Source organism: Abramis brama (genome assembly GCF_963993115.1).
Source record: "Abramis brama genome assembly, chromosome: 5".
Lineage (NCBI taxonomy): Eukaryota > Metazoa > Chordata > Actinopteri > Cypriniformes > Leuciscidae > Abramis > Abramis brama.
The window spans coordinates 25619500-25647136 of NC_139967.1; the positions used below are offsets into that span (position 1 = coordinate 25619500).

Sequence of the window (27637 nt, forward strand, 5' to 3'; positions counted from 1 at the left end):
GCAAACAGACCATGCGTTACAGCAGAGAAGGTGGATGAGAGATCTTAAAACGTAAGTTTGCAGAGAACAAAAGCACTGCAAAAAAATCAATTTGGTTTTGGCACATTGTAATTGCATTAATCCTTAAAGCTCATCTCATTGGAGTTAAGCCTTCTGCACTGATCTCATGTGTGGACTGACTCTGGTGCACAGTCCCATGGAGAAAGCCATTGTTCGACATGCATACGTTAGCATAATATTAGGCCTTGATCCTCCTGTGTGTCTGTGGGCAAGTTGGATTCTCCCAGGTTTCATTAGGCAGAGAAAGCATGCCTGGTGCCTAAAACTTTACTGAATACAATATGATCTCCAACTGTGAGTATCCTCAGGACTCAAAGAGAGTTGCCTCAAAGAGCAACTGTTTGTCTGCTGCATACACTGATAAAAATGATTTTGTGGTAAAGTAAATACTACAGAAAAAACAATGTAATTTACATGAAAAAGTTAGTTCAGGCAAGAGTTAAAAAAAATTAAGTAAATTCTATATTAGTACTCAATTCAAGCGTGTAGAAATGAAAGCGTAAATATCAAGGTTATAAAATTAAGTAAAATTACTCAACTTTTCTGATACTGGTGTTCCCATCATGCACTGGGCCTTGAATAATTAATGAGGTTGATTTTTCACTGTTTTCCAGCTGTATTTACACTGTTTCATCATTGCTTTTGTTGTTAGGATTAGTAACGTGCCATTTTGTGACATTTGGAGTACATTTGCTACTCAAAATGACACATTCAAACATAAAAACGATCCATCAAATGTTACCGTCATTGTGTATTGTCTACCAAGTATTGAGGTCTCTGCGTTCACATGCTACTTAACATCTGATATGTAGATATGCTGTCTTACACAATATTTATTGTATTAATTACTTAGGTATTTTTAAGTAAAGCATATACTTTAAAAGTGTGGCTTAATTCAATATTATATTGTTTGAGTGAAATGTATTGCAAAGGAAACTACAACTATATAAATATTACTCAACCTTTACTAGCAAAGTTAAAATTACTTATTTTCTTTGTTACTTTCACTTAACTTAGTTAAGTAGAGTTTACTTAGTTCCACATGTAAAATTTACTTTAAAAATATGCGTGTGAAATTTATTTAAAAAATATTTGTGCAAAAACTTGCCAAAGAAAAATTAAGTAAATTTTACTTATTGTTTTTTTCAGTGTAGCCCTGAACATAAGCCTAAATGAACATGAACCACTTGTATATTGAATACTGGTTTGCACAAAACGTAATAAATTAAATTAAGTATGAAATCATAAATCATATGAAAATGCAGACAAAAATGTAATAAATTAATAAAAAAATAAAAAAAAATTGTAAACACCACACACAAAAGTGGTGCAAATGTTCACCTGGGTCTTGATTTACATCCTGCACTACTCCTGGCCATCATTGTTACACACAAATGACAGATTAGTAAAGAACATCACAACCCATCAAGGGGCAACATGACAAACCGTAATGACAAACTGATTATTTATGATAAAGAAAAAAATTTAGCTGTCTGTGACCTCATGCACTTGTTGGCTCCATAAGTAACTGTACATTTGCTACTTGGCAAGCTTTGCATTCCTCCTCCTGATTCTATACCAACTCTGTCTGATGTGGTTAATTAGTCAAGATTGAATACCGACCAACAATAAAGCAAAATGGGAAACTTTTGTTTTGATTTACAGAAACAAGTATCTTTGTTAATGAAAAGCTACATTATCAGTGACTGTATAAATAAATAAATAAATAAATAAATAAATAAAAAGTTTTGTTGCAATGCCCAGATGCTTGGTGAACTGAAAACATAAGATTAACACACACTGAGGAAACTGATTGAAGGCTAAATGTGTCAAAACCATGTTTTATCCATTACATCATTTGTTGCTCATTTTTTCTTCAAACATTAATACACACAGGACAAAGAAATTTTGATTTGCTTACTGCATTGTGATCCCCCAGTGGTTTTTCAATCAGTGTCCCAAATATGGTAGGCTGCAAAAGAAAGTAGAAAAATCAATCAATCAATATAGGAACACAAAAGTTGACACACAGGTCATGAGCAAAGTACAAGTTTAAGTTTCCTTTTACATTAAATGAGGATGTAAACACCACATGATTCAGATGGTTCACAGACAAGCAAAGCCAGATTAGAAGCTGACACAAAGTCATTAGACAAAGTTAGTTACTGAAAATATAAGGGCTCATCCAGCACTTTTAGCCATAGCGCTGGAAAGCTTTGAAACTAGAACAAGACCGATTTGACTGATCTGAGAGAAAATAGTGTCTCAAATACACAGTTCCCTGTTTTTATACTAAATTTCTATTAAAGCTTAAAAGTACATTGCATTATTGTTAGCCTTTAACTGAGCTGTGAAAAATGATTTATTAATCAGATTTCACCACAAAAGTATTTTTTACTTCACAGCCAATTCTGGCATCCAAACAATATCATGGACCCTATTCTAGTATCTTCTAGTATTGTGTCGTGATACTAAGTGGATAAGATAATAATAAAACTGTTTTATGAGCTTTATTGAACCGTTTCATAATTAAGCAACCATTATGGCCCAACATCAACCTTTGAGAGAATAATTAATAAATCAGACTGATCCTGGTGTTACTGCAGTGGAGTAATATTCCACAGTACAGGGTTTCCTGAGGCTGTTGTCCAGAACGCAGGACGCTTCAAATCTAACAACCCTAGTGATATTTAATGACTGTGGGGAATAATGACTCTAATACAAGAGTGGAATTCATTACTTGTGTGAGCAGGTGTCTATGTCAAGATAAATGGAAATTGTGTGACTGTAATATAGACAGATGAAAAAAGAAGCTTGTTTGGCTAATTAAAGTCTAGACCTTCAAATAACAAATGAGACAACATGGCAGAATGCATCTCGCCCTGCAAGTCCATCGGTCAGTGATCCAAAGCAATTAACAAAACAACAGTGCTGAGTTACAGCACCCGCTGGCTCCGGCAGAGAACGAGAAAATGACAGAATAGGCAGCAAAGCAAGTCATGCATGTAATTAAAACCATTCCACTAATACAATGGCTGGAATCATAATGGGCTACACTAACAATCCTTCTTCCCCAGCAAACTACTTGAGTTGCAAGTCCTGTCTTGCATTTTTTGTAGTTGGCTGGGTCAAAAAGGTAATCCATGTTGACTTAATCAGAAGGATGTTTGGAGTTTGGCACAGCTGGAAAGAATGTGATCTCATGTATAATCTGAGGGCTGAATCATTCATCGGCCTATTAATTATAATCCGTCTTCTGTTCCACATCCTGTTTTTATTGCTACATTTTCGAGCTCGGAATTAATGGTAACACTTTAAAACCAGGTTAATGCAATATCTAACATGAAATAACAATAATCAATACATTTACAGATCTTACTATTGTGTTTTTAAAGATTAAATCTGAATTGGAGTTAGATACCAGCAAAGGTAATTCAACTGCAAAAATAGGAGGAAAAGAGCATGAACAATTAAATATCAACCAATACCAATATATTATTAAATAATCTCTAGTATTGACTGATAAGTTATATGGTACCAATATATTACAGTTGGCACACCATGGCTCCAAAAATGTGAACATTTAATAATAGACTCACACATAGGTGGTACCACCTGAAATAAATAATGGTATTACCAATGGTAATAAATAATTACCACCTGTGTGTGAGTCTGTTATTACATTTTCACATTTTTGGAGCCATGGTGTGCCGACTTTTTTCCCTTTTTTATTCATTTTCTTGTCGAGCACCCAATTTGAGCAACATATTGCTTTGGATGTGCGTGCTTTTGATTTGATTTTACCAATATATTACAGTTACAATAATACATTTATAAATGATCATTAATCTAAATTAATAAATGCTGTAAAGATGTGTGGTTCATTAGTTCATGATATCTAGTGTATGAATGTTAAAAAAAAGAGTCCTATTGCAAAGTGTTAACAAATATATGTAGGGACTAACTTCAGGCCAACATGGTTCTTAATGCTTAGAGGACTTGGCTTTGACACATTGTGTTTGCTTCAACAACTGCCAAGCATGTCCGGGGCTGCTCTAAGGCAAGATTCAAGTTTTCCGGTAATCTTCATAATCTTCAACCATGCAAACAACACAGTCTGAAGGGCAGAACGGGAACCTGGCATCCTCATGTGCCAGAAACCAGACATTATACACTCAGTTTGCTCATTGGAACATCAGTCCCTGGCACTGAAGGGGCCAAACCGTGTCTACTGAGGTTTCTGCTTTAATGGAAACACTGGGGGAATCCATGCTGCTGCCACAGGTGCACCAGACCGCTCTAATCACACAGATGATTGCCTTTTCTGTCACAGTGCTTGTGTGTGAAAAACAGATGCTCACCTACATGTTATCTCAGGAAATTGCATTCCCTATAATTCGACTTTTAACTCTGAAAATATAGTGACAAACAAGACCATGATCATGAAATCATCCCCCTTCAACTGCCAATTAAACTGTCAAAACATAAATTCAACTCATCAGGTTGATTATGAGTTTATAAGGCACAGCTATGAGCCAATGCATGAAACAGCTGTTGGCCCCTTGTGTGTGTTTTAAATAAATGATTGATGTGATTGCTTTTAACAATGTGAACCTTGAGCAAACTTGGTGAGCTAAAGTGGAATTGACTGTATACAATGTGAATGGAATTAATAGTAAAAAGGGTAAAGGGTCGAAGAGAGATTTCTCAACTGAATGGATCTCCAGTTGTTTAGACTTTAGACAGACAGTTCTGAATCAATGCTCAGCATTGACTTATAAATCTCTGTCTGAGTGCAGACAGCTGAAGGATGTCTGGCAGGTCAACCTGAAGTGTTGTCTCTCTTCTGGAATTCAAACCACAATTTTGCCTTGTCATCATATGGGCTATGAAACTCGAGTAGCTTGAGTAGTTTAAAGTTCCCTTATAGCCTTCAGGACCCTGCCCCGATTCATAACACCTAATAAATAGCTGGATTCTGCCATACATGCTAAAAATGACGGCTCTCTCTCTCTTCTAGAGAGCTGTGTTTTTGAAGTAAAAGTTCAGCTGCTTACTGTAACTCGGTATGACATAGTGTAGGGTGAGGTCAGTTGTGTTTATGTTGGGTGAAAGCAGGTGAACTCAAACTCCCACTTTAAAACAGCTGTTACTGAAAACACAAAAGGTGTGTGTGTGTGTGTGTGTGTGTGTGTGTGTGTGTGTGTGTGTGTGTGTGCTTCAGCAGCAAATTAGATTGTCTATATTTTCTTAATGTAAACCTCTTGTGCCCTCATCCAAGATAAACAAATAAAAGAAATAGAGGCACAAATATAAAGCGTAGTTCTGGAATCCCTCCTCAGTTATATCTTATGAGCATTAAATTTCAGCTGCATCTGAGACACAGAACATAACTCATTAACATACGCATGTTCAAAGTCAAAGTCAGCTTTACTGTCATGTTTAACATAATGCAGAGCAATGGAGGAAAAAGAAATGTGGTTCCTTCAAGAAATTGCTGTGCAGACATATGACAAATATTTCCCAAGTATTACAGTAAACAGACATTACATACAGACAATTACAGTGTTAGACAGGAAACAATATATTAAAGAAAGCATAACAATATATAGAAGAAAGCATAACAATAATGGAATAATAGACATGTATTACTAATACATTACATTTTAAAAGTTCAAATATAAAAGTCATTCTTACACTATATTTTTTTAAAATAAAAAAATCCAGCCAGGGTGAGCATAAGAGATTTCTTTCAAAAACATTACCATTCAAAAGTTTGGGGTCAGTAAGGTGTTATAGTGTATATGTGTGTAGATAATTACACAGCACATAATAATAATGATTGATGATTTAATGATTCATTTAGTAAAGTAGATTATACTTTATTGCAGTGAAAATGTTTCAGTCATTAGACTGTTGAAGACATACAACTAAGACTGACTGGAATCAACATTTGTTATGTTCAATACAATATGGACTAATAACACATTTTATGTGGTCTTGTAATCACAATTACAAACCCAAAAAAAGAGGTCATTTTGTGTGATTACATGTCGAGTCTTATATGCCACTCGACATCCTGCAAGCACATTTTAAGATCATAATTAGTTCCAGTCAAACACAAATACTGTACAGTAAGGTGTATTGGTCAGACAGGGAATCTCACATGGGTCAGTTACCACAGGTTGCTGTAGCTAATCTTAGCTCTGGCCACAGCAGCAGACATCAGATGAAGGCAGCAGGAGCTCTGTGCAAGCTAATCAAGCTGGCCATCCCATTCTTAATCAGCTGGAGTAGAAACACCACAACTGCATGTGGTGGCATAATGAGGGTCTGTTAAATCCTCCTGCCCTTGTGACATGAAAAAGGAGAAAATCAATAGCTTTCTTGTTTTTAGCATCTCAGCATAGCACGTTTGTGTTGAGCGCAGTCCTGATTTATGTGGCCAAGCAAACATGCTTTTGTTTTAAGGTTAATCAATGTTCCAGTAACGGGTCAATGCAGTTATCATTGTTCAGCAACCTTTGGCAGTGATGAATAGCTTTTTGTGCGTGCTGTCATTTTAATGTATAAAGGATGTTAATATAGCTAGTAGAATGCAATGGCGTGCAGTGGGGATCTGAAATGAGGAGGCAAACTCACTGTTTTTTATGTAAAATCATGTTTCCAGTTACACGTTTATACTTTGTATTTTTGTCTTATTGTTAAAACAATGTATATTTCTCATCATTTTTACATTTATTCCAAGATAATAACTAGAAAAACATGGTAACAAATTTCAACTGATATTCAGCTGTATAGTCAACATATTTTCGGATCATCAGTCATCAAAGCTGGGTAAACACTGCAGGTGTTACACTCCGGATACGGAGATGTGCCTTTAATTTCACGTGATAAAACCCCTCACAGATCACATTTTCAAGTCATTTCAAGTTTGAATGCAACATGACATTCAGTGCATCTCAAATCGCGTACTGTGAGTAGGTACTACATTTGAATTTGAACTTCGCAACCGTTAAATAAAGTATGTTCTATATATATAGTATGAATGTGTGTAGTATTAATGAAATCCGGACATACATCCGCCATGTTGTCATTATCATGTGACCAACCAGCGTCAGTTACGTCACTTCACCTCCGTTCTTAAATCCTCTCCCGAGGCCTCATGGGATAGTAAAGTGTCCATCGAATGGGCACTTCAGAATCTCGCCGGAAGTAGTAGGTTATCATTTTCGCCTACTACATACTAAGTACTGGTGTCCTGTTTTTCACATGCTATATAGTAGGGAAGTATTCGATTTCGGATGCAGCCATAGTTTATCACCGTTATTTATTTTAGCACGTGAACAGCACAAAAGTCTCATTGCCTCCTATCACTTGACTTTTCCCAATTCATTCTCCCACGGCACGGATGCCTGCAGTTTGGGAACGCAGTCGTGTATGAAAATTCTGGTGGGAAATTATACTGAATCACAGTTCATCCCATTGCGCAAAGTCACGTGATTTTTTTAATGTGCATAGAGGAATTTATTCAGTGTTTCCGTCATATTTTATTCACATGTTTTCTAATCAGATAAAACATTTATCTTCCTCAACTGAGCACATACGTTTTTTATGTGCATTTTTAGAATGTATTTATTTTTTATTAGATATATATTTATATTAGAATTGTATTTATTTTTATGCGATATCCAAAAATGCACATAAAAATAGGTAGATGGAAACAACTAGTGTCGCTAGAAAAACAAGTGATTTATACACTTTTTGATGTCATGTTTCATAATATTTGTGATGTTTTATTTTTGAACTGGATTATTTTCTCACCCAGTTTTTTGAAGAGGCACTTCTTCTCTTGCCTCCGCAGAGGAAACAACCCTGCTATAAACAACCCCTCATGTGCCCTCTGACCTCTTTATTAGTTGAGTGCAATGTATAATCATTTAGATGTGAGCGGAACGCATCTGGCGTGACCTATAGATAATCCACTTACTGTATATTAATATAAAGAAAAGAGATTTGATCAATCAAATCCCAGAGGTTGAAGCGCTTGCTTTATCCTTTCATCCTCTCAACTGCAAATCATGAATCTTTTCCCATTTTTCCCCATTAAAGATTCATGGTTTCCACAAACAGATTAAGCAACACAACTGTTTTCAACAAAGATAATGTTTCTTAAGCACCAAATCAGCATATTAAAATGATTTCTGAAGGATCATGTGACACTGAAGACTGGAGTAATGATGCTGAAAATCTGCTTTACCATCACTGGAATAAATGATGTTTTAAAATATGTTCAAATAGAAAACAGTTATTTTTAATCTGTAATAATATTTCACAATATTACTATTTTACTTTATTTTGGATCAAATAAATGCAGCAGTGGTGAGCATAAGAGACTTCTTTCAAAAACATTACAAAACAATACTGACCCCAAACTTATAGTAGTGTACATGTGAGTCAGACATGCCCAAGTGGTATGTCCCTATATATTTAATATGTTTTCATCATCTGTGTTCTCCCGTAACCAACGTGAAGTCATCACAAAGTAAAGATTTATGCTGATTTTGTCCATTTTGTCTAGGGAGATTCCAAACTTTTTTTTTCATCTTACTTTTTTTTTTAGTAATCTAACTTCATGGTCCTGTCAAAGTATAAAATATGCAGGTATTAAAATAAAGCTCCTTTTTTCCTTGATGAGTGAAAAATATGTTTTGATCATACAGGTATAAAGCATGCTAACCCTCCACTGGTAAAAAAAAAAAAAAAGGAGTGAGCTCATAAAGGAAAGGGTGCAACCAAAAACACAAGCACAGTCCAAGGAGCCTTTTGATATCAAAGAAAACCACACAATGAAACACGAGACCCCCGTAATGCTGGTCTCATACACCCATCTCAGGGCCACAGTCTTACCTTCAGTGAAAACAAAATATATATTTTTTTTCTTCAAATGTCAGATTTCACTGGTTCCAACTGTAGTTCTCACTGCATAAATTCCCCTTCATGTCACTTTTTAATGAAGTGCTTTTATTACAATTTGGCTCTGTGAACCAAGTCTAAAAGTCAGGTGAGTCTCATCAAAAGCTTTTGCAACATGATCCATACTCCACATTCCCATCAAAGCTGTCTTTCTGAACTCAGCTGCTTGTCTCAAAAAAAAAAAAAAAAATTGGCATCAAATGCATAGTATCAAAGAGTCAGATAAACCCAGTCGACCTTGGGTGCGGCTGAGCCTGGGCACGACTGCCTTGAGAACAAGTGGAGCACATGCTGACAAAAAGAGAATATGAATTTGGGAAGATGAAAGTCATGTTTAAGCATTCTTAGACGCACTCTTCAGAAGGACCGTGACTGTCTATGCGCGCGAGGATCAAAGCCTCGCCTCCAGTGCCGGGCTGATGGCGGAGTGTGTGGGGGCCACTGAGGTCCCTGTGTTAATGGGGACAGGGAAGAGCTCTGGGCTTTGATGGAGAGCTTGTGCCTGATCCCCATCACTGCTGCATTGTCTGAAGGGCAGGGACAGTGGATCAGGCTACAGTCTCACTATATGGAGTGCTTTGGTGTCATGCTGTTCATACAGGTGTAAAAAAAGGCCTTCTTCATTAGACAGGTGATTTCATGAGACTGACAGATGTGAGAAGAGATTAGATGTTCCTTTCATACAAAACCAATTCATTTTCTCTATATTAAAATACTCTTATTTCAGCCTGAAGTTTGTTTCACCCAAAAATGGAAAATATGTCATATTTACATACCTTCATGTCATTCCAAACCCATAACACTTTTGTTCATCTTCAAAATCTTTTGTTCATCTTTTTTTTTTATATCTGCTCATCATTTTGGGTTTGGAACTACATGAGTAAATGATGCCAGAAGTTACATTTTTTAATATGCAAAGACTAGAAATCAATCATTCATAGCTTGATTTCTCAGAAGATTGCGCATCGTTAATAATTGTACACAAAAAAGCACTACAAAATTTAATTTAGATTTACAAAAGATATGTACACATAAATTTGTTCTTACCCTCATTTTAATGTTGATGACAGTATCGCTCTGTTCAGGAGGGCAGAACTACCTCTTTATTTTAATAATATGTGTTAGAGAAAACTGTCTGGAAATTATTTATTATGAAAATGATGTATTGCCATATTAACATATTACACCTAAAATTAAACACTATATAAGTTCACAATACTATTCAAGTAATCAGATGTGCGTTACAGTGTATATAACCGTATGTTTGGTATATTAATGGTCTTGCTGTCAAAAAGCAGTGATGGGAAAATATCATTGATGTTTCCTGCCTCAGGGTAACAGCAGCTTAAGCTCCAAAATCAATACTTCCTGTTCCATACAAGACATAACACAGGCAAACAGATGGAGAACATACCCGTTGTTTGGTGACATGCCTCAGTCCGATGTGTGGCTGACTCCTGCACTGTTGAGGGGAAAAAAGAACGAATTTACAAACACAGACACATTTTTCTACAGCTTAAAAATACTCTGATTTTTGCTTTCGCACTCTCTAAAAGTTTCAGAGAACTTCAGTGAATATAATCTGAACTGATATTTGTAGAAGGCAGTATTATAAACTGCATGACAGTTGTGAAGACAAATCAAACATGGCAACCACACAAAGGTCATCTGATCAGAAAACATTCTAGAACTTGACATCACAGTTTATTCCAGGAGAATTCAACTAAAATATTCCAATATTCTGTGCAGTGGACATGTGATTCAACAGGATACGGATCACGGAAATAATGATTTGTGTCAGCAGCTTTTTAAACTCCTGAACTAAATGGTTTCTGTATCATAAGGATCCAGAAATTTGAGAGGATAAGGGGAGGGACAGTGAGTGGGCTAAAGTGAGTATAAAAAACACCATTTCATCATTTTCATCTAAAAATACAAGAGAAAAATTAAATGCCATATTTTTGAAGACTATTATTTGAGACCTAATGTAAAAAAACATATTTTTTATGTTTTATGATGTGTTTTTATGTTCCTAGAGGATAGACTACACTACACGACAAACAGGGCCGGCGCTAATGGGGGGCATTCGGGGGGCATCCAAGGGCCATGCCAAATCTGAACAAACACTTGGCACTTGTCAACTTTGTAAATAATTACAGAGAAAATCTGAGCATCATAAACTAAACGACTGAGGATCACACAATACCAGTCTCAAGTCGTTCCGAACACCACAAACTCACACAGAAACTTTTGCCTCATTGCTATGAGGTGCATGACAAATAAAAACAATGTGTGTTCTAAAATCGGCACTGAGGAGTTCAAACGTGTTTGATATCCTCCGAACGGAGAGTCTGAATCTCACTACATGATTTTCTGTGAAAATCTCCAACTGCCTAAAATAATCAGACAGGTTCTGAATTTCAGCAACATTGGTAGACTCGCCCAGAATGTAAATCAGGGCAAAATTCATATACTGTAGCAGAGTATTCCAGCCTTAGGAGTGTGTGGAAGTTTTTTTGTAAGTATGTGGTGAAACCTGTATGTCGCATTTCAAACATGACGTGTAAAGGCAAACAAGCTTGGGTTTTCTTTCCAAAGACAAGGCTCATAAACAGTCTGCAGTCCTTTACTGCTCAGAGCCTGTACTTCACCAGCTGCATCAACACACACAAAAATACCTTAACCGACTCAAATCATGATGCTTCCTCACAAAATGAACCTCATATACTCTCTCTTACACCCACACGCACACAAGCCACTCTAACAACCTCACTCAATGAGCGTCTAAGCCTAAGATTTGAACACTGACCTGAACCAGAGACCACCGCTCTCCATGGGACAAAGCAATTAACTGTTGATTTTGCGACTCTAGAGTAAATTTATTCAGCTGATGTAGACAAAACATGGGGCCTGGGGTAACAACACCTGCTCCAACCCATTAAAGATGATGGACCTTTCCACAAGAGCTAAAATGTATTTTACCTAATAGGCAAATATAAAATGAAAAAGAAACCATTTTGAATCAAATCAATAGCATAGAAAACTGCTACCCATGTAAATTCATCAGTAATCTCAAATTCTGAGAGCGAAACATGCACAAATCATGAGAGAGGACAGACAATTGCAAACAGAAACCACGTCACATAAGAGTTCTTCATTATGAGGGAGCCCGGTTGCCTAGTTACCACAGCAGCCTGCTATGTGCATGTTTTTGGGCTGGACTACAGAATCTCTGTCACACTCCATTGTGACTCTGCTGCCTGAGAGGCTAAACGCCTCCTCCAGTCTAAATAATGCATCTGAGTGCTTGTGTGTGTGTGTGTGGGAGGTAAGTTTATGACATAAGACACAGAGCGTTCTCCAGGTCTACAGTTGCCCAGAGGTGCCAGTTGCACAAAATGCTTAGATAGTCTTACTAGTCAAGTTAAGCCGGGGACAAACTTAACGACTGTAAGGCCGATTATGAATGTAATTTGATACTTACGACTGATCATGACCAAACGCACGTCAGAGACACTTGCGTTCACAGTCGGTGTTTAAAATCTGCTCCAGTTGTTGGAAACGGTATGTGTGTTCGGTTCAGTCTTAGAATGTTTCAGCTAGTCGTTAAGTGTGTCCCCGGCATTATCCATCGCATTTTTTTCTTTAAAAATGGACATAACTTTCTTTATGTCAGTTATATAAAAACTTTGAAAAGCAGGTTAAATTGTTCCAATTCAATCTAATGACAATTTCACATTTAAAATTTGTATGCACTATGTATTTTTTTACAGTTAGATCAGTGTGATATATATAATGGTGGTGGAGCATTTGCATTCAAATGCAAAATTTGACTAAGACAAACATTTTTCTCTGTTTTTTACCCAATGCTTCATGGATAGAAAACACGGCACATTAGATGCACCTCTTGAATACAAATAAGGCTGTATGAAAGGAGTCTTCAGCTTATGTTTTTAACATTTTTGTTAAATAGGTGTGGTTGGGAGGGGGTGCTGACATCGTTAACACATTTAATGCCAAGTGCCAATCAAACCAAACCCCAGACTGAGATAATGAAGTAAAAGCATCTATATGCAAGACACAAATGTCAAGGACGGCAAGGATCAAATGGGCGTATATGAGCAGAATACCATTACAGTAAATGGCAAAGAAACCCAATAAAGTGCTGTAATTAATACAATCAAGTTCTCTCAAAAGCAAATTCAAATGCAGCATGGATAATAGTTCAGTTCAGTGGCTGTTACTCAAGGCAATGAATGTTTAAGTACAATAGACAATAAATATCTCAAATAGCTGTTGCTTTTATAGCGCAGAAATGATCAACAAATGCAGCTCCTTTAAAATGTAAACACATTAAATCCTGCAGCACAGTGATAATAATACAACATCACTGCATTATTTTAATACATAGGGCCACAAGGTCCATAATGAGTAGAGAGGGTTATCCATTACCATTTCCAATCATCTCAATGTCAGCTTGCAGCAAGAAATAGGCAATTTGTCATCTTTAAATCCAATTTGTGTTGCAATAGGCTAACTGGGTCATGCTAACCTGCTTAACATTGATCCTTTATTTTAATACAGTAAACACAATAATATTTTTAAATAGCCTATTATTACATTTTAAGTTAAGTTTTCAGCAGCCATTAATACAGCCTTCAGTGTCACATGATCCTTCAGAAATCATTTTAATATGCTGATTTGATGCTCAAGAAATATTTCTTTTAATTATCGATGTTGATAACAGTGCTGCTTAATACAAAGTTCTGTCATGAAACTCTAGATGGCGCAGGCTTATAGGTCCTTAACTCAAACTGGCTGCAATCACATCATTCTCTACAGAGCACAGCTGATTGGGTCCTGCTGTATCAGTAGCCAAAGAGCTTGCGTGCTCGACCTTCAAATACTTGGTTAATATTTGCCTTAGCAGTGTAGTGCCCTTTCTGAAAACCTCCACCTTCCCCAGATCCACCTTTAGATCTTTCATGTATGCTATATTGTACAGCAGCAGCATGTCTTACTTGCTCACAGCAGCGTGTCATGTATGTACTGGCAGTAGCAAGTCCCACGAGTCCCACAGCATGTTATAGTCTACTAAAAAGTATTTAGAATGCACCCAGTATTCAAGATAAGGGGGCAAAAATACCTCTGTATGTCTTTTATATTTATATCATTTAATATAGTTAATCAATATCTCATGAGGAGTGCTGTTTTTTCTCCAAATATCAGAATGATTACAAATGTAATACTGATTTTATACAACAGTTCAATAAAAAAAAGTTTATTGAAAAAAAGTTTTCTAAGTATCTTTTATTTTTTTTTAAATAATCTCAATATATCAATTTTCAACGTTTTATGTTTAAAACATCAACACATTATTTATGCATTTGTAACTGCAGGTTAAATGCATTCATGCCCCTCTGAGTTGCATTAAACGGTCTGTGTAAATACATCTAAATGCCACTTCATTTGTAGCTTCTGTGTTTCCTCTGCATTGAAAAGATTCATTTTGTTTATATTGATTTCATTTGATTGGTAACGGCCCTATTGTGTCTTATTATTCTAATTGAATTTATTGATTAAATGTAAGAATTTGACACAAAAGATGATGCATACTTTTAATTAGGTTAAAAAAATTGCATTATAAAGGTAAAAATGCCTATAAAAAATGTCTGTCACTGCTGCAAACTAACCACCATACAGAATATGGAGAATTTTTAAAACTTTAGAAGTCAGCTGTCCACGGCAGCCCTAAACCTGCCAAGGTACCAACAATTAACACACTCAGCAAAATGTCGTCTAATTATCATCGAGAAAAATCACAGAAAAAACAGAGATATAATTTTTTGTCAGTATCGCACACCTCTCCCTACCCATTACCATGCCAAACACAGTTGTCATGACAGAAATATTTTTTTGGAAACTGTTTTGTTCAGGATTCTTTGATTATTAGAAACGTAAAAAAAATAAAAAAAATAAAAAGCATTTATTTAAAATTGATTTTTTTTTGTAACACTTTAAATTTCTTTACTGTCACATCTGATCAATTTAAAACGATTAATGTCTTTCATTTAAAAAAATATATACAGATACCAAAAAAAAATACTTTAAATGATAATGTATATGTATATATACCTTAAGGGATTTTCAGGGTTTAATGGAGGAGTAAAACTGTTGATAATAACGCTTTCATAGCAACAGCTGCTTTGGAGACACTTGTAGACAATCAAATACCAAAGTGTTTCTTCATCAGGGTCAAACAAAGCTATGCAGAGTATTTCAGAGGACTTTCGGAATTCGCTGACAGAATTAATATAAATATTTTCTTTAAAGCAGTTCAACTATTTAAACAGGAGGTTTATTACCACATTATCACACACCATCCCTTTTCGTTCCCTTCTTTTCAAGCAGACGAGCACCAGCACTTACATTAAGCTGACCTTGGCTGACGCAGCCGGTCAAGCCTGGTGAAAGTGTGGAAAGCACAGAGGCAGCCGCTCCATCCAGCGGGCATCCATTTTATCAGCGTCAGGGTGACGGAGTGCATGGCTGTCATGGGGATGAGATACGGCAGGCTGAGGTCCCATCAGTGCACTAACATCTGATGTCCTGACAGTCTCTGCTCACCTCTGGCCTGCCCAGCTGTGAGTCCTCTCTCACAGTGTGTGACAGGCAGCAAATGCACAGAACATGCCTCATAAAACAAAAGGACTAAATAACGTAGATGGTCTTTTTTTTTTTTTTTTTTTACAGTTCAGGATGAATTACCTTGACATCTTGAGAAAGGTCTTGAGAGAAAGCCAATGTGATATTTTATTACCCCAGTCTTGCTCTTGAAGGCTTACTGAAGTATTGGAGCTTTCATATAATTACAAAAGCCCTGTTAAAAGGCATATTCAACAGATGGAGATCTGAATGACTGAAGATGGTAGAGGTCAGAATAACATTGAAAATCTGGCATTCAGAATCTATATAAAACCTGGACATAAAAAAAAAAAGTTTTTGGATTTAGTTTTAGGATTTAATGTCTTGGTCACTAACCAAATATGTTAATTAAACATGTAAAGCCATTTGTACAAAAGATCAGCTGTTCTTTTACATTTTCAAACTGAAATTGTATTGTACGAGATATATATGTTTTGCCATATCTATATGTTTTGCCATATATATAGTGGTCTCAGACATTTGGACCCCACTTCACCTTTCCATGAAAGGCAAAACATTTCGAAAACACTAAGTCAGTGTTGTAATGCAATACTTAATTTATCACTTGATGGTTTTATCTCCACTTTTCAAAGTGGGTCTTTGGACAGAGTTTAGAAATGTAAGGAGCCCCCTTGTGGCGTATTTCTCAAATACAAAAAAGGACTGTTTATACAAATTAACCAAGGTTTGTGCAAATTAGCTCTTATTATTTAGGTTGAGAGAGAGCTTCCTACGATTTAGAAACACAGCTGCTTATGAAAGCACAAGAGGCATTAGTTACAATATGCAGGCAACCAAGTGTTCATTAAAAATCTTTTTGGCAAGCACCTTTTCCATTGTAAGTCCCTTCGCGTAATTCACCGCCAAGATCTTTGCTGATTAGCTTGTTATGTGTGAGTGACATGTCTCTCTTTTGAGACCTTGAGCCTGATGATTCCCAGTTCCAAACAGCAGGTGGATTGAGCGGGGCCTTTGTTCATGACTAACGAGACACAAAGAAGATTGACACACACGGCATCGGGAGGAGAAGGTCTCCAAGAGAGGCGTTGTTTGATGAGATTATGCTGTAGAAACAAAACCGAGGCTTTCCCTGTTTTCCCAGGGAAAAAAAATCCTTCAAATTAATTCACTGTGAGAGGAAAGAGGAAATTTATAAAGGAAAAAATAGAGCATTGAATGCGTGTTAGAGCATCTCAAGACAACCATTTTGGTGTATCTTTGGACATAATTGTGATGTTGATGTTTGATCACCATACAAGGCCCGGCTAAAACAACAACAACAAAAAAACTATTTTAACAGAAAACAATCAATAAACAATAATGGTCTGGGTATAAAGAAGTATATACTCTCTTCTCAGTATGCTTATGTCTTCAAGTGAAAAGCCAGAATTACGCCCAAGAAAGAGGGATCCGTTACCCCAGTCAAAACTCTTTCATTAAAATGGAAATTGCTTCAGATAAGAGTCAATGAAGGTCAATTAAAAACTCTTAATAGGCACAAAAAGAGATAAAGCCTTCAAAGCCCTTTCAGCAGAAAATAGCTGCACATACTGTATGACAAACGCAGACCTTAGAGAATACATTTATGAAAATGAAATCATTCCTACATGAGAAGCACATAATTATGTTAAAACGTAATTTAAACCATTATATTAGCAATTATCAAGATTATAATTATTATAAGCCAGTATACTGTCTGAACAGATTTCCATATTTTTCAAAATTGCAATTATGATGGTATTATAAACGTTAATGGTTTAAAGCAGCTAGGAATAATTTACATTAAAACATGACTTCTAACAAATAACAGTTACTTAATAATCATGTAAATTTAAAGCCACAAATTGTTAACAATACATAAAGTATGTTTACATGGTCTGAGAAATTCATGATTGGTGATACTTCAACATTTTACTTGGATCTTGTGTTGATTTAACCATTGCCTCTGGAAACACTTTGATAATGGCTGTATAATGGCTTACATAAAAGGGTGGTTAGTTCACTTTCATCCGATTGAAAAAACAAAACAACTTTCTGCTAGATAACTCCTCTTGTGCACCATGCAAGAAAGTCATACTTACTAGAATTAAATGAATGAGGCTAAATGAAGGCAGAAATGTCATTTTTAGATATACCAATAGTATAGAAGTAGCACTATCAACACTGAGCTTTTGACCCAAAAAAACAAGGCATGAAAAAAGCAAATAGGGTCAAATTAATCTCCAACACTCACGCAGTCATAGAAAAAAGAACAACAGTGATACAGACAGCTGTAAAGCAACACAGACAAAATGCTTAACTAGACCGCCAACACAGAACGAAGACGAAAAAAACAAAAACACACACGACTCTGTACTACTCAGCATAAACTATATTCCCTTCCGCTACAAAAAAAAAAAGAAATTGGTTTTGTGGTTACCTCATGACTGATTGTGGCGAAAGCCATTACTTTGCACAGCATTTTCTTTTCTTGAGTCAACCATGTTTAAACTCAAACATGCTAGTTTCAGCTATTCAGCTGTAGAACAAAGCACATTCAATGCTGAAGGACATTGAATCATCTATGAACTTAACTTCCACCAAAAGACTTTTGAGTGAAAGAGGGGGTAGGTCACATGTTTCTGACATACAATAGGTACACTCAAAGGTCCGGCCTTCACTTTCCTGTTGTGCTGCACTGAAAATCCATTAAAAACAAGGTGCTTTATAATAATCATTTAAAAAAATAATTAATTACATTTATATAGAGCTTTTCTCTGCACTCAAAGCGCTTTACATAGAAGGGAGAATCTCTTCAACCACCACCAATGCGCAGCATCCACCTGGATGATGCGACGGCAGCCATACTGTGCAAAAACGCCCACCACACACCAGCTTATTGGTGGAGGAGAGACGTGATGAAGCCAATCAGTATATATATATATATATATATATATATATATATACAGTGCAATGCATAAGTGAATACACCCATGCTAAAGTTGACTAAAAAGAGGAATAAAAAATCATATTTTGGAAATTGAACTTAATGCCTTAATTTAAAAAATTAGGAAAAATCCAACCTTTAAGGACACCAATTTTCTTTGTGAATGAATAATGTATCGTAAATAAATAAATGTTCTTCCTTAAAATACATGGTGCATAAGTGAGTACACCCCTATGTTAAATTTCCATAGAGGCAGGCAGATTTTTATTTTTAAGTATTTAAAAAAAAAAAAATTTAGGATACTATGCATCCTGATAAAGTTACCTTGGCCTTTGGAATTAAAATAGCCCCACATCATCACATAGCCTTCACCATACCTAGAGATTGGCATGATTTTATTTCAGTTAGCCTAAAAGCTAGTTTGATTTGCATTGAGAGATGATCTTATGGAAAGTACCCCATGCCAATCTCTAGGTATGGTGAAGGCTATGTGATGATGTGGGGCTATTTTAATTCCAAAGGCCAAGGGAACTTTATCAGGATACATAGTATCCTAAAAAAAATTTTTTTTAAATACTTAAAAATAAAAATCTGCCTGCCTCTATGGGAATTTAACATAGGGGTGTACTCACTTATGCACCATGTATTTTAAGGAAGAACATTTATTTATTTACGATACATTATTCATTCACAAAGAAAATTGGTGTCCTTAAAGGTTGGATTTTTCCTAATTTTTTAAATTAAGGCATTAAGTTCAATTTCCAAAATATGATTTTTTATTCCTCTTTTTAGTCAACTTTAGCATGGGTGTATTCACTTATGCATTGCACTGTATATCGGGTGTTAGGACCCACACAGACCACAGGGTGAGCACCCCCTACTGGCCTAACTAACACCTCTTCCAGCAGCAACCTGGTTTTCCCAGGAGGTCTCCCAACCAGGTACTGACCAGGCTCAACCCTGCTTAGCTTCAGTGGGCAACCAGTCTTGGGCTACATGGTGATATGGCTGCTGGCATAATGTCATTTATGTCTCTTTCTGTCCTATAACTTATATTTCATTCTAAAGATGACATGTGTAAAACTGAGGAACAAGCTTAAATGTCAGTCCATTGTCCAAACAGATGATAAAACTAACATCAGACACACAGAAGTGTTTCATCGAAGCATTCGTGAGTGTATAATCTTTCACAACCTTTAAGTTATTTGTTCAACAGATATTGTAAAAATAATATGCAGCATATTCTGTTGAATCTGTGACATTTCTTACTGATGTTTTGTAAACAGTTTGACATCTTAAAGGTCACTTGCTTCCACTGTCTGGAAATCATTATCTTCCAGTGAATGTCTCATGTTATTCCTAAATATTAAAATATGCTGAGCTGTCTGTAACCTCCATATCCTTGAGAACTCGCATCTAATATCCGCACTGATCACACTCATCTGTATATATGGAAGTTTTGTGAAGGAAGTAATAACCAGTTGTTCTCCTTTTTCATTAAATTAAAGTGATAGTTCACCCAAAAATTTTAATTCTGTCATTAATTACTCACCTTCATGTCGTTCTAAACCCCTAAGCCTTTCGTTCATCTTTGGAACACAAATGAAGATCCATTTGATGAAATATGAGAGCTTTCTGTTACTTTATTGACAGCTACGCAACTGAAACTTTGACGCTTCAAAAAGTTCAGAAATAGATCATAAAACTAATCCATATGAATTGAGCAGTTTAGTCCAAAATTTTCTGAAGAGAAACGATCAATTTATATGATGAACAGATTGAAGGCTATTATTCACATATAAACATTGATGAGCGAACATAAACAGAAGCTCAACCGCACCTGCTTGACGTACGAGAACAAATCTCTTGCAGAAGCTCAAACGTGCTGTGTAACACGAGAATGAACCTCATTGGTTCTTGTAGAAGCTCAAATGTGCTGCGTAACAGGAGAATGAACCTCATTGGTTCTTGCAGAAGCTCAAACGCGCTGCGTAACACGAGAATGAACCTCATTGGTTCTTGCAGAAGCTCAAACGCGCTGCGTAACACGAGAATGAACCTCATTGGATCTTGCAGAACTCAAACGTGCTGCGTAACACGAGAATGAACCTCATTGGTTCTTGCAGAAGCTCAAACGTGCTGCGTAACACGAGAATGAACGTCATTGGTTCTTGCAGAAGCTCAAACGCGCTGCGTAACACGAGAATGAACCTCATTGGTTCTTGCAGAAGCTCAAACGCGCTGCGTAACACGAGAATGAACCTCATTGGTTCTTGCAGAAGCTCAAACGTGCTGCGTAACACGAGAATGAACCTCATTGGTTCTTGCAGAAGCTCAAACGCGCTGCGTAACACGAGAATGAACCTCATTGGTTCTTGCAGAAGCTCAAACGTGTTGCGTAACAAGAATGAACATCATTGGTTCTTGCAGAAGCTCAAACGTGCTGCGTAACACGAGAATGAACCTCATTGGTTCTTGCAGAAGCTCAAACGCGCTGCGTAACACGAGAATGAACCTCATTGGTTCTTGCAGAAGCTCAAACGTGCTGCGTAACACGAGAATGAACCTCATTGGTTCTTGCAGAAGCTCAAACGCGCTGCGTAACACGAGAATGAACCTCATTGGTTCTTGCAGAAGCTCAAACGTGCTGCGTAACAAGAATGAACATCATTGGTTCTTGCAGAAGCTCAAACGTGCTGCGTAACACGAGAATGAACCTCATTGGTTCTTGCAGAAGCTCAAACGTGTTGCGTAACAAGAATGAACATCATTGGTTCTTGCAGAAGCTCAAACGTGCTGCGTAACACGAGAATGAACCTCATTGGTTCTTGCAGAAGCTCAAACGTGCTGCGTAACACGAGAATGAACATCATTGGTTCTTGCAGAAGCTCAAACGTGCTGCGTAACACGAGAATGAACCTCATTGGTTCTTGCATAAGCTCAAACGTGCTGCGTAACACGAGAATGAACCTCATTGGTTCTTGCAGAAGCTCAAACGCGCTGCGTAACACGAGAATGAACATCATTGGTTCTTGCAGAAGCTCAAACGTGCTGTGTAACACGAGAATGAACATCATTGGTTCTTGCAGAAGCTCAAACGTGCTGCGTAACACGAGAATGAACATCATTGGTTTTTGCAGAAGCTCAAACGCGCTGCGTAACACGAGAATGAACATCATTGGTTCTTGCAGAAGCTCAAACGCGCTGCGTAACACGAGAATGAACATCATTGGTTCTTGCAGAAGCTCAAACGTGCTGGGTAACACGAGAATGAACCTCATTGGTTCTTGCAGAAGCTCAAACGCGCTGCGTAACACGAGAATGAACCTCATTGGTTCTTGCAGAAGCTCAAACGTGCTGCGTAACACGAGAATGAACCTCATTGGTTCTTGCAGAAGCTCAAACGTGCTGCGTAACACGAGAATGAACCTCATTGGTTCTTGCAAAAGCTCAAACGTGCTGCGTAACACGAGAATGAACCTCATTGGTTCTTGCAGAAGCTCAAACGTGCTGCGTAACACGAGAATGAACCTCATTGGTTCTCGCACGTCAGACGAACATGCTTGAGCTTCCGTTTACCACAACTGATGTGTGAGTTGATTAATGTTTATATGTGAATAAAAGCCTAAATTCAATCTGTTCATCAGCGATTATGTCTCTTCCGAAAATTTGGACTAAAGCACTCAATTCATAACGAACGCCTTACGGGTTTGGAACGACATGAGGGTGAGTAATTAATTACAATTTTCATTTTTGGGTTAACTATCCCTTTAACAAGTTAGGATAAAGCAGCACGTTTTCTTCTAGACACTTCTGCATGAAACCAACATATTAAGCAGATTTCAGTGTCAAAACAACACAAGACCCACACACATCGAAACTGAATGGTAAACAGTGGTTCTCACTTTTGAGATGGCCTCTCTAAATACTGCCTCACAGTGGAAGCAATAGGAGAAAGAGTTAACATTAAAAATATACATAGTTTCTACATGAGTTTATCTCTGCACTACACTTTAAATAAACACTATGGATGCTCAATGCTTATGCACTCAAACAAACCATACCAAAACCTATACTAATAGTAAAGTTGTGTTTTTTGAATGAATGAAATTGGAAAAAAGCATTTTGAGAGAACTAGTTGCATTTGCAATTTTACATATCAAACTAGAGTAGCGATCATAAAGTGTGTTTAAACCTAATTGATAACAGCTTTAGCTTTAGAGAAAGCTGCAACATTCCAGATAAAAAGACATAGATTGCAGCATAAATTCTTCTTATAAGGTCCAGTCATTTCTAAGCTCACACCAATCGAGTCAATTACCCAGCAGTTTTTAGTTTAAGGGAAGAAATGGGTTCAGTGTTGGCTGGCAGCATTTTAGTGTCCACTATGAAATAACCTGTCGAGAACATCCTGACGTGGGTCTGATTAGGAGTGAAGCTGAGAGCATATGCCCTCTAAATGAAAACTCCTCTCAGGATGGGACTTTTGCTCTCTCATCCCTCCATATCTCAAAATCCATTTATGACATCCAAGATGACATTTGTTTGGGTGTTATACTCTACACATCTTTCAAACAACTGAATGATGTAGTGGCGGTCCTGACTTACTGTACATGGTGCCCTTGGTGAGATCAGACATAGGACAATTACCTTTTGAAATCCTTTTATGGTATTGTACACCAACTGTATTATTGCTGTTAAAAATGACATATCTATTTGAAAATACACTCTAAAAGGACTAAAAAGGCTTAAATGCTGTAAAAATGTATAAATTAATGAATTCATAATTTTGTTAGGTTTAATCAATTTGTTTTAAATGATAAAACTTTGCTATAAAATGTTTCAAAATTGCATTAGGATGCTTTCAAGTACAAATTAAACTGAAACTATTTGATTTTAGGTAAAAAATTAAAATAATAATAATAATTCAAGCAGCCAAATTTCAAGCAGCCATGCGTGTATGTGGGGGGCAAAGCGTGGGTGTGTGTGATGTTTGTGTGTGTGCATGTGTGCTCACCTTGCCTGACTCAATCTCATACTGAGTGTCAAACAAGTGACCACAGGACACTAATGAGGACCAGATCTGAGCCAACTCAACATTCAATGACCTCACACTCTAATGCACTTACACACACTAAAAAAAAAAATTCTGTTTTTTTTATTTTTTTTTATCTAGTTGTCTAATAAACCTGGCATTGTGTACAACAACGATTGTTGGCTCTTTGACGAATGCTTTGTTCTTCTTTTGTAAGTCGCTTTGGATAAAAGCATCTGCTAAATTCATAAATGTAAATGTTAACACCTACGCCCTCCACACCACAGTAATCTGACCAGCCACATTCTCCAATCATTGCAACTCTTTTAATGGAAATTTTTAGAAAGCTAATTCCTGAGCCCAAGTAAGCTACAAAAACTCACACCATGTCAAATTTAAAACAACCAATACAACAAACCCAAATCTAATCTAGCCACTAATCTCTAACCCAATGGCTCTCAACTCTTTTGACCTAAAGGCCAATATATCCCCCCAATATTGGCTAAGATATTTCCTCAAGTATTTCTGCTGAAATTATGACAACACTACTTGCTTATGAAAAGAAAGTGGTGATCCATTTTAAACTAAAGTCAAACAAAACCCAACAACCTAAACGACTCTATAGGCCTGTTATTCTTTCTTACAACATTCCCTAATCAAAGAAAAAGATCAATTAAGATAAGTGCAAAACAGCAGGACACAAGACACACAGAGAGTTTAAAATTTAAACAGCAACACAAGGGGAAGAAAGGCATGATGAGATTAGAGGCAAAGGCTGATCTGATGGCTTTGTGCAGAACAAACAGAATATTCTCTTATATAACGGCCCGGGCGCTAATCCCTCAACACCACCGTACTGCAGTTGTTCTTTACTCAATGAAACTGCCATTACGGGCCGATTATGACCATCACCAACACATTTCAAGAGATAATTGAAAAGCATAGATTAATTTGATGCTCAGTGCTCACACACACTGATTTGAAATGGCTTGATCTGGGGGATTATAACGTAAATCAAGCAGCAGCTGACATGATAAACAAACCATCCAAACAAACATATTTGGACATGGACATGGAATGTGTTGCCCTCACAAGGTGCACATGTGGGGGTTTACCATGATACAAAGTATATGTGTGCTTATTCATAATCCATTGACTGCACAGTTGAAGCAGCAAGCACAATGCAAATCACATCTGTAAATGAAAAGAATCGGACTGATTCATGCAGTTTTCATATTACAAAGATAGTCCAAATAGAATCATACATGATTTGCAGTAAATTTAGTTATATTGGTTGGAAGGCTTTGTTTTGACAAAATGTATGAAATGGATCTTTTGGACACAGACGTCAATAACTAATCTTACATTTCATGATATCCATCTCCTCATAAGTTGTGTTTGAGGTTCCAGATATGCTGTTTTGTGTACAGGTGCAATTTCCCCTGACACACTGACCCAAATACAATCTGGAGCTTCTTAAGGACATCAAGGCTGTCTCCTTTCCATTGCCATTTAACGATTTAGGTTTCATATCCACCCGAACACACTGTTTTATACATGAAAAGCTTTTTATGTGTTTGTTTAGGTAAATAGGATATAGTCTAAGCTTGAACCATTATTTCACTGCTCAGGTGAGCCCCCCCATTGTGTGGCAGCAGCGTTAACAAACTGCTGTGAAGGTACCAGTCTGCCTCCACTAACCTGAGCATCACTTTAATAGCTTCAACAACCAGATTACTACAAGACTCATTTTGATCTCACCTCGAAGATGGGAGATGCTCCTTTTTCGGGCAGTGTACATCCCAGCAGCTCGGCGAGGAACTTTGCCATATAAATATGTTGTGTGTTCCGCCGGAAGATTGAAATCGCCGCTGGCTGCTGTTGTCTCACTACAGTGCCCACAGGTAGTCTTGTTCCAGCAGCGGTTTCCTACTGCACAACAGACCGATTTTTCGCTCCCTGGATTTTCCTTTCAGCATTTCTTTCAATCTGAACACACAGGAGTCATTTTAAAGGTGTGACAGCTCATTGTCTTTGTCTAGTGAAGAGCGCGTGTCTGCTTGCCAGCGCGGTGCAGTCGAGCTCATTGAACGCCACTTGTAATCCTCGTGTAGGGGAGGGAGGATCGGTGAGGGGACGCCAGCCAGATACACACACATGTAAAGCTCCGACAGGTTGCCTGATTCTTTCTGGAATCTAAAGGAAGTTTTCTGACTGTCTGTTTTACCGAGACCACACTTTCACGTCGAACTCGAAGCCTTCAAAAGTGCACTCACTAACTCACCTTGGGAGAATAGCGCACAAATAGGCCTAATATAAACCTGTTGAAACTTAAGTTAAATTTATCTGGGCTGCGTTTCTCCACGATCAATTTAGGCTTACGATGTTTTTGAGAAATTCGTTCAAAATTCGGTTCAACTCTTGTCAGACTTAGGCCTACTGGATGGGAAATTTATTAGTGATTAATGACTTAAAATCATCATTAAATTAAAATGGACAATTCAATTTTTTTTATGTAGGCTAATATTGCAGTAGGCTATATTTATTATAAATGATTATTTATTCGTGCACAGCATTATCTTTATAGATTTATGTGCATGTCATAGGCCTATTCTTTAATCAAAATAACCTCCCAATTGCAATATCTCATCTCGGATGACGTGTTTACTGGCGCGAGGGCGGGACAACCTGTCACTCACAAGCTTGTTTCTGCCATGGAATAGGTACAGAATAATTGATTCCGGGCTGTTGAATTATTAGGGGAAAAAAACGCACACCTGAGGTGGTAACGCTGTGGCTGTTACCTTGGGTGTACATTCTTTTTCTAATAATTCAATGGCCCGGAGTCAATTATTCCGCTACGGTTACCACACCTCAAAAATTGTTCAGATGATGTATTTCAAGACGTTTGTCAGGTTTTTGTCCTTAAAACCTGCCACTGAGAGTAGACTTAATAAAGTTATTAGAGAGAGGGAGAGAGCGAGAGATTAACGTGTGAATTACCTGAGTCTGTGCATCTAGCGTACAGTGCAAAGCTGAGAAACGCCATGTTAAGTTGCTAAACTATTTTACTGATAAAATCATCAGAGCAGTGCTGAAAATGCGTGAGTAGGCGTGAGAGAGATATGTCCTTTTCATAATACAAATGCATAATACATAATAACATTTTGTGGCTATTTAAAAAATAAAAAAAATAATCGTTTTTATCCTTGGTTCTGTAGGCTGTACAAATTATTTGGCGAAGTGATTTGGAACTGTGATGCGGTCAAGACATGCCTGGAACTACTTTAGCCATTTCCCTGAAAATAAATGCACACCTTAGAGCATTCGTCAACCAATCAGAATCAGGCATTCAACAGCCTTGTAGTATAAAAAAACATGTAAAACATAATTGAAAATATAAAAAACTTTTTTATCACAATTCTTTTATGACAGTTTTGAAGCCTAAATACTCCAATCCCCAATCATTGTGAATGCATGGGAAATGGCATTATTTATAGTCTCCTTTTGTGTTAATCAGAAGAGAAAAAGTCATAGAGAATGACATGAGGGTGAGTAAATGGTGGCAGAAGGTTTATTTTTAGGTGAACTTTCTCTTTAAGAGAATACAATGTAGAATGCAATGACTGAATAAATATTGTATACAGATGGAGCATGATGTGAGTAAGAGATTCAGTAATTAGCTTAATAATGTTTGTGATGAGGTGATAATGAATAGCATTATTTATACAGTGGAGTGTGACTATTCGAGTGTAATGCTGAGAGGTTGGTTGGTGTTCAGTCATAATGCCATTTGAAGTTGTAATTCAACAGCCTGCTGATGCGGGACATGATGCCTGATGGAAGCAGCGAGAGCAGTTCATGAGTGGCTGGGGTCTCTGGAGACCTTCTTTCCTCATGTCCTGGAGATGACCTAAATGTGTAAAAACCCCGAG

General features: G+C 37.0%; 1 long non-coding RNA gene across 1 annotated transcript; it reads right to left on the reverse strand.

The window, feature by feature from the left end:
- Window positions 1-1981: 1981 nt before the first annotated feature.
- Window positions 1982-25787, reverse strand: LOC311084031. Its single transcript, XR_014606411.1, has 3 exons — window positions 25464-25787; window positions 10451-10498; window positions 1982-2032 (listed from the first exon to the last, which is right to left on the reverse strand). It is a non-coding gene; the product is annotated as an uncharacterized lncRNA (long non-coding RNA).
- Between the last annotated feature and the right edge of the window lie 1850 nt (window positions 25788-27637).